At 44.3% G+C, this 8835-nt stretch overlaps 1 pseudogene; it reads right to left on the bottom strand.

Moving 5' to 3' along the window:
• Positions 1–314: 314 nt before the first annotated feature.
• LOC126337155 (5S ribosomal RNA) lies at positions 315–432 on the bottom strand (annotated as a pseudogene).
• Between the last annotated feature and the right edge of the window lie 8403 nt (positions 433–8835).

Here is an 8835-nt window from a genome sequence, read left to right as displayed (position 1 = left end):
TGTAGAATAATGAAATTTTGGAAATACGTTTGTCCAGGTAACGTACTTAACTGATTGGCATTGCGTTCACAGGTTAATGTAAGCGCGAGATACGCCATTGCAAATGTGAAAAGCACTCCGTCTTCAGTCCACAAGTGACCCATCTGGACCATCCGACCGCCGTGTCATCCTCGGCTGAGGATGCGGATAGGAGGGGCGTGTGGTCAGCACACCCCTCTCCCGGTCGTTACGATGATTTTCTGTGACCGGAGCCGCTACTATTCGGTCGAGTAGTTCCTCAATTGGCATCACGAGGCTGAGTGCACCCCGAAAAATGACAACAGTGCATGGCAGCCCGGACGGTCACCCATCCAAGTACCGGCCACGCCCTACAGCGCTTAACTTCGGTGATCTGACGGGAACCGGTGTATGCAATGCGGCAAGGCCGTTGCCGCGAATGTGAAAAGCTGACACATTAATGACCGGTTTATCAACAGAATGTTGAGTACAAGGATGCAAACGTGCATCCCTTGTTCAGGTGCTGGGTGTCAGTTTGTAGGACAGAGTGCACTTGGTCGGTCAATACAGGGCCAATCAAGCGGATTGTGGATGACGCTTTAGTTGTCAGCTAGTGCCCCATATGTGTTCGATTGGAGACAGATACGGTGATCGAGCAGGCCAAGGCAACTTGTTGACACTCTGTAGAGTATGTTGGGTTAGGGCAGCGGTACATGGACGATCGTTAACCTGTTGGAAATCACCAAGACCTCCACCCTACCCGCTAATGAGCACTCGGTCGCGAATGGCTGTGGTTTGGGGTCAGTGAAGTGCATGTCACAGGGCGTCTGGCCCGGAGACAGTCAGAAGTATTCAGAAGAAAAACAGTATAGCCTAGGAAAGTAATACTGTCAGAAGTTAGTTGTGGCTTTTCATGACTGACTTTGACACCATTGTCATGGAGTTTGGACTGGACTTGGGACAGATGTCGTTTGCATTCTTTGACAGAGAGTGGAAGATCAGGATGTCATCAAGGTAGGCATAATAAATGAAAGGCTGAATGATAAAGAATCAATAAATCATTGCAATGATTGGGCCACATTCTTGAAGCCATAAGACATAAAACAGTACTCAAAAAGTCCGAAAGGGGTGACGAGTGCATTCTTAGGTGTGTCTTCTTTGAACATGGGAATTTGAGGGTAAGCTCTGCGACAAGCAAGTACAGTGAACAGTTGTGCGCCATTGAGTAGTTGAGTGAAGCCCTGTATGTGTGGGAATAGGCAGTTGTCCATAATGATGCGAGCGCTCAGAGTTCTGTAGCTCCCACACAAATGAAATGAACCATCTTTTTCGAGGATGAAGTCCATGGGGGGGGGGGGGGGGGGGGGGAGACCAGTCGCTGTCTTAGTGGTTGATAATGCCTGCGTCTAGTAGCTCCTTGACAGCTGCCTTTGTGTGCTGAAGTTTCTTAGGGGTGAAGCAGTGAGCCACATGGTGTATGGGTGGCAGCGTCACAGTACTAGTCTTGTGACAAGTACTGTTAGTAATCACTGCCACATCCATATCGTGCATACTCAAGGAAGGAGGGGTACAGTTGATGTGCAAACAGAGGACACGGGGGAGAAGCACTGAGGAGCAAAATGTCACTAGTCTCCTTAGAGGGAGTGACACTGAAGGGGGAAGGATGTGGCTGCAGGCATGTTGACTGTGTACAATGGCTGAATGTAAAAGAATTTTATTTGTTTGCTTGGTAGTAAGAAAAACATGAAATGAACTTTTATAATCTTTGGCTATAATAGAGTTTATATGGCATAGCACTTTAAATAAACCCCATGTTGACTATCGTTGCAAACACAAAAGATAAAATGCAGCTCTCACCACTGGTTCCAGTAGTTGAAAATTTAACTTTATGAACTCTGATCTATTATGTGGGGATACGCACAACACTAAAAGATTTCCTGCTGTGAATGTATGATCTTAAATTTGCAAAACTATGATCTTATAAGCCTGATCTGGCTTGTTAGAAATGAAACACTGTATCATTACTGTAACTGATTACGAAATGAAAGATGTCTTTCTCTACTTTAGTCTTAGAAATGCACTGAAAATTTACTCTTATTACAGGCACAGAAGTTACAGTATGCAATGTTTGCCAAACATAAAAGCTGCAGTGGATTTTTTTAATATTTGAACACTATTGATTGCCATGGCTAACACGAGAGCATGAAACTAAGAATGAAAATGATTTTAATATTTTTATCCATACCAGATTTCATCACAGCAGTCTTTGATCTCACATAAGTAAAGTTTTAACTCTCTGATTTACGTAAATTTTTTACGTCACTAATATGGTACTAGCAGTTGCCCACGTTCATCTGAAAATGACATAACAAAATCTGCAATTCTCCTCTGTGGTCTCCGGGAAGCTGAAAGAAATAATGTTAATGTACAGTTACCTGCCAGCTTAGTTGCGGGAAAACTGCTTTCATTCAATTATAGTTTGAATTTGCCTCGGCAGCGGCTCTCGCGATCGTGGCGCAGCACTGCGTCACAAAAAAAAGCTAAATTCGCATAAAAGGTTTAAAAATGTGGGATGAAATACTGGGCAAGCGAGCTACAAATTATTACAAGTATTTTTAACAATTTCTATATTCAGAATTAAGATAACATTCAAAGTATACACCCAATGGCGTCTTTGTCGATTAAAAAACAAATGAAAGCGACCTAAGAGTTCGAGAGAGCGTCACACGCCCTTGCAACATTCACGGCTACGAGAAGACAGAGACAGTATTGTAAAAGGCTCCACTATTTTATAACCAATTTTATATGCAAATTATTATTATTATTATTATTGTGCTTTTACGGCCTCATTGGACCACTTCAGTCAATTTCTTTCCGGTCTTCCTAAGATTTCTCATTGTTTTTTCCTTCTTGGCTTTCCAGTATTTCTTCCTTCTATCCGATCTTTGTTTTGCAAGAATCTAATATTTCTATTGTTTAATTTATTTACTTGTTTTGATTTGGTTTTCAAGTTCTCCAGCGTTATGTCTAGTTCTTTCATGTCTTCTTTTATTTCCTTTTTCCAGGCAGGTTGTTGTTTTTGTTTCCAGAGTTTCTCCAAAATTTTGCGTATTAATCTGTCTTCAGGTGTTCTCAATAGATGGGCAAAAAATGATATTCTCTTCTTTCTCATGGTATCCGTGACTGGTTCTATCTCATGCATATATATATATATATATATATATATATATATATATATATATATATATATATATATATATATATATATATTTGTTATATTTTTAATTATTATTGTTTGCGTCAGTTTCCACACTCGCCAACCATAGACGTTATTTCCAAAATTGACAAACTTAATATTATGCAAACATAAAAATGCAAAACAATTATTTCTTTTATACAGAATCCACATAATCGATAACTGTTCATACAGAAATGAAATATAAGAACACAGATAAAAGTTTTTACATAAATTACACAGATTTTACAAATGTCTTGCCAGGAGACGTCACAATAACCAATTTTTAACAGTTCATTGTGTCACTGTGGTGTCAACAGCTGCTCAGATCGCTGCTCCAGATGCAGCGCGATGCGCCAGAGCCATACGCCGAGTACGATGGTCTTCCCTTTCGGTAGTGCCATGTGGCCGTCCGGAGCCCGCTCTTCTTGCGACCGTACATTCTCGTGACCACTGCTGCCAGCATTCATGTGCAGTGGATACATCCCTGCGTAGTCTTCCTGTAATATCGCAGAAGGAATATTCAGTTTGTCGTAGTCCAATTACACGACCTCGTTCAAACTCAGTTAGTTGTAGACAATGGCGTCTTTGTCACCTTAATGGCATTGTTGACTAACATGAACTCATTACGTCCAGTCTCAAAGGCAACTAACGCTCACGACCGGTACAGAGTGCATGCAAAGGAAACCTGATTTGCATCCTCATAGCGGAGCTACCAGCGCCACTCTCATACGACACGCCGGAAATTTGAACAGATTTTATCTTTGAGATGTATTTACAATGAAATGAACACCCTTAGCTGCTTACAGGCGTCGCCATACGTGAACGGGGACAGATGAAAATGTGTGCCCCGACCGGGACTCGAACCCGGGACCTCTTGTTTACATGGCAGACGCTCTATCCGTCGTAGCCACCGAGGACAAAGAAGATAGCTCAACTGAAAGGGATTTATCTCTGGCACGCCTCCCGCGAAGCCCACATTCTCAACGTATTGTCCCGCACTACATTCGTAGTGCCGCCGCCCATTATACCCATTACTCGCGGCGCGTTGCCGATTCCCGTAAGAGTTCGGGCACTGTCTGTGCATTCGCACAGAGGAAGAAGATGGTCAAGTGGCCGGTGAGCCTTAACTAAGATGGTATCTGTTCTTTCGGACATGTTCGAGAACCGGCAAACCGACGCCCGACGCACCAGACGCAGTACACAATGGCATATCGCTGATTGCTTCGGCTTATTTGGGGCTTTAAAGGACAGCGATGATGACATTAGTTTATTTCCACTGAGGTTCCATACCACCGTAGATCATCTCTGAAAGTAGTGTCTTCTAGTGTTCGGCACGTAGATGTCGTCATCCATTTCGCGTTAGTGACATTAGACCACGCAGTCATAATAAGGGCAGAGTAGGGCAATTTATTAACAGTTTTAGTTAGGAAATATAGAAAGTTGTTCTTAAAGGGTTGATTTTAATCTATAATAAATATATTTTGAACAACCACGTTTATCATTCAGTAGTATCAGTTGCCTTCATCATTCATTTATGTTTAGATTGTAATTTATATGTTAAAAAGAGCATTAAGAGATCCTAAGATCTGCTTAAGGGGGTAGTCATACAGGTCCAAATCCTAATTTCAGTGTTTATTATTTTCCGTTGCGCACATTTATTTTTACACCCGCCTGGAGTAACATCTTGGACAGTTTGTGGAGGTACTGGACGAAGTGCTGTCCCATCTCTTCCTTTGTCGTCTGGGTAATCGTTTCCCTTATACTGATTCATGTTTATAAATTTTAGCTAGTCTTGAAGGGTCCATCCTTTCCACATGATCCTTCTAATTTCTTTTTCTTGTCTGCATCCATTTATTTATGCTTCGTATTCAACGCTGTTTCCTTATCGACACTACGTTGTTTTATTCCACATGGTAACTCCTTGTATTTATCTCAGTACATCCATTTCCACTGCCGCTAACTTCTGTTCTATATTTTTCGTTTCTGCTCTAGTTTCTGATGCATGAGTCGAAAGAGGGCACACCATTGTCCCAAAGTCAACAAACCCGACCACGAGCCGAGTGCTGACCACATGCCTCTCCACACCGCATCCAATGTCGGGCACTAGTGTCTCGTCTAGGGCCAGAATGCAGAGCTTCTCTTTTTTACCCTTTACAACGCGACGAAGTGGTCACTTCGTAATTGTTTTGTCGCCAGCTACCTTGACTTGGCACACGGTCCAAAATGACTTCGATTACGAGCTCTCGACTTGCAAGCGAGAGAAGAGGATGAGTGGGGGGGGGGGGGGGGGGGCGGCGGCGGTAGGGATTGATACTAGACGCTCACAAGTTTCGTGCAAAGACACTTCTTTGTAGTCCAGACTGTAGCACCTAGAACCACTCTGCCACATTGGCCAGCTGTGAGCATCCGCAGCTGAAGTGTCAACGCGGCAGACTGTCCTGCAAAGGACCCGGTTACGATTCCCGGTACTGCCAGCGATTGTTACTTGGCGCGAGGATATGTGAGGCCAACTGTGGAACTACCGATCGATTAGTAGAGATCCTTCTTCTTATTTTTCTTCTGTCAGCGATTGTTACTTGGCGCGAGGATATGTGAGGCCAACTGTGGAACTACCGATCGATTAGTAGAGATCCTTCTTCTTATTTTTCTTCTTCTACTACTGACTAAGGTTAACCCTCTTACACTGCCACAGTTTGTGCATGTACTGGACGAAATGCTGTCCCATCTCTTCCGTGGTCGTCTGGGTAGTCGTTTCGCTTACAGCGGTTCATGTTTACAAATTTTAGCTAGTCTTGAAGGGTCCATCCTTTCCACATGATCCTTCTAATTTCTTTATCTTGTCTGCATCTATTTATTTATGTTTTGTATTCAACGCTGTTTCCTTATCGACACTTTGTTATTTTATTGCACATGGTAACTCCTTGGTTTATCTTGGTACATTCATTTCCACTGCCGCTAATTTCTGTTTTATACTTTTCGTTTCTGCTCTAGTTTCTGATGCATGTATCGAAAGAGGGCGCACCATTGTCCCAAAGTCAACAAACCCGACCACGAGAGCGGAGTGCTGACCACATGCCTCTCCACACCGCATCCAATGTCGGGCCCTAGTGGCTCGTCTAGGGCCAGAATGCGGAGCTTCTCTTTTTTACTCTCTACAACGCGACGAACTTCGATACAGTTCCCCACAGTCGTTTAATGAACAAAGTAAGAGCATATGGACTATCAGACCAATTGTGTGATTGGATTGAGGAGTTCCTAGATAACAGAACGCAGCATGTCATTCTCAATGGAGAGAAGTCTTCCGAAGTAAGAGTGATTTCAGGTGTGCCGCAGGGGAGTGTCGTAGGACCGTTGCTATTCACAATATACATAAATGACCTTGTGGATGACATCGGAAATTCACTGGGGCTTTTTGCGGATGATGCTGTGGTATATCGAGAGGTTGTAACAACGGAAAATTGTACTGAAATGCAGGAGGATCTGCAGCGAACTGACGCATGGTGCAGGGAATGGCAATTGAATCTCAGTGTGGACAAGTGTAATGTGCTGCGAATACATAGAAAGAAAGATCCCTTATCATTTAGCTACAATATATCAGGTCAGCAACTGGAAGCAGTTAATTCCATAAATTATCTGGGAGTACGCATTAGGAGTGATTTAAAATGGAATGATTATATAAAGTTGATCGTTGTTAAAGCAGATGCCAGGCTGAGATTCATTGAAAGAATCCTAAGGAAATGCAATCCGAAAACAAAGGAAGTAGGTTACAGTAGGCTTGTCCGCCCACTGCTTGAATACTGCTCAGCAGTGTGGGATCCGTACCACTTAGGGTTGATGGAAGAGATAGAGAAGATCCAACGGAGAGCAGCGCGCTTCGTTACAAGATCATTTAGTAATCGCGAAAGCGTTACGGAGACGATGGATAAATTCCAGTGGAAGACTTTGCAGGAGAGACGCTCAGTAGCTCGGTACGGGCTTTTGTTGAAGTTTTGAGAACATACCTTCACCGAAGAGTCAAGCAGTATATTGCTCCCTCCTACGTATATGTCGCGAAGAGACCACGAGGATAAAATGAGAGAGATTAAAGCCCACAAAGAGTTTTACCGACAATCCTTCTTTCCACGAACAATACGAGACTGGAATAGAAGGGAGAACCGATAGAGGTACTCAAGGTACCCTCCGCCACACACCGTCAGGTGGCTTGCGGAGTATGGATGTAGATGTAGATGTAGATCTAGAAGAGGGCACTTCGTAATTGTTTTGTCAGCTACCTTGACTTGACACACGGTCCAAAATGACTTCGATTGCGAGCTCTCGACTCGCAAGTGAGAGAGGAGGAGGAGGTGGGGGAGGGAGGGATTGATACTAGACGCTTGCAAGTTTCGTGTATAGACATTTCTTTGTAGTCCAGTTTTTATACACCCTACGCATCATTGCTCTTCGCGGTTCTTGCGTGTCATTCTTAGACGCTGTTCTCGTGTCAGTAGGCACGCCGTGGACGTAAACAAGTGCGTACGGACCTGACACGCTCGCCGAGTAAAGAAAATATAAACAGTGTGGCGCGACGTAAGGCGCCTTAATCGATTTTCCCTTCATTATTTCAATAGTTATTAGCGGCGGCTCTTAGCATTCCGGGCCGAGCTAATAGCCGTGGTATCGGCGGCCATCTGGCGCGCGACGCCGCCGTAATTAATGCCGGGGTGACGGCGACCGCGGCTGACGGCGGCGGCAGCTTTACGAGGTGACAACGCCGCCCACGGGCCGCAGCGCTTAGCCGCCGCCCCGCCTCCCCGCCCTCAAATGGCCAGCCGGCTCCTCGTCCCGGCGCTGGCATCGGCGCGCCCATGAATGCCAAGTGGCCGCCTCGTAAACACCTCTCGCCGTTACCGGTCCGGAATCACTCTTCGTCTGCGCGGACACTGTCATCACCCTGAAACATTGTTGGCTTTCAAGAACTGAAAGGAGACGAGTCTTAGGAAAATGCTGCGACACAAATGAAGTATACAGGTGAGCGAAAACAACACGTCCACTATCCACTGAAGCGACTGAATGCTGCCAGGTGGCGATGCGAACACGTTACAGGGTAAGTAAAATAGTCAGGGCGTTCCACAGCTCCTGTTACAGGCAGAGATGTGATTTATGTGAAATACATTACGAGGTGCCGGGGTGGAAAAGAGTTTGTACCTCTTTAATTCAGACGAATCTTGCATGACAACGAGACATGCTGTAAGTAGGCTGTTTAGGTTTTCTTATTGGTAACGCCACGTAGCGCTCTGTATGAAAAATCACTGTCTGTGCTGTGTGCAGTCTGTGGCTAGTTTGCATTGTTGTCTGCCATTGTAGTGTTGGGCAGATGGATGTGAATAGCGCGTAGCGTTGCGCAGTTGGAGGTGAGCCGCCAGCAGTGGTGGATGTGGGGAGAGAAATGACGGAGTTTTGAAATTTGTAAAACTGGATGTCATGAACTGCTATATATATTATGACTTTTGATGATATTAAGGTGAATACATTGTTTGTTCTCTATTAAAATCTTTCATTTGCTAACTATCCCTATCAGTAGTTAGTGCCTTCAGTAGTTTGAATCTTTTATTTAGCTGGCA

Source organism: Schistocerca gregaria, chromosome 2 (genome assembly GCF_023897955.1).
Source record: "Schistocerca gregaria isolate iqSchGreg1 chromosome 2, iqSchGreg1.2, whole genome shotgun sequence".
NCBI classification, from domain to species: Eukaryota; Metazoa; Arthropoda; class Insecta; order Orthoptera; family Acrididae; genus Schistocerca; species Schistocerca gregaria.
The sequence above is the reverse complement of the archived record's forward strand: the minus strand, read 5'-3'. Positions and strand labels throughout refer to the sequence as shown.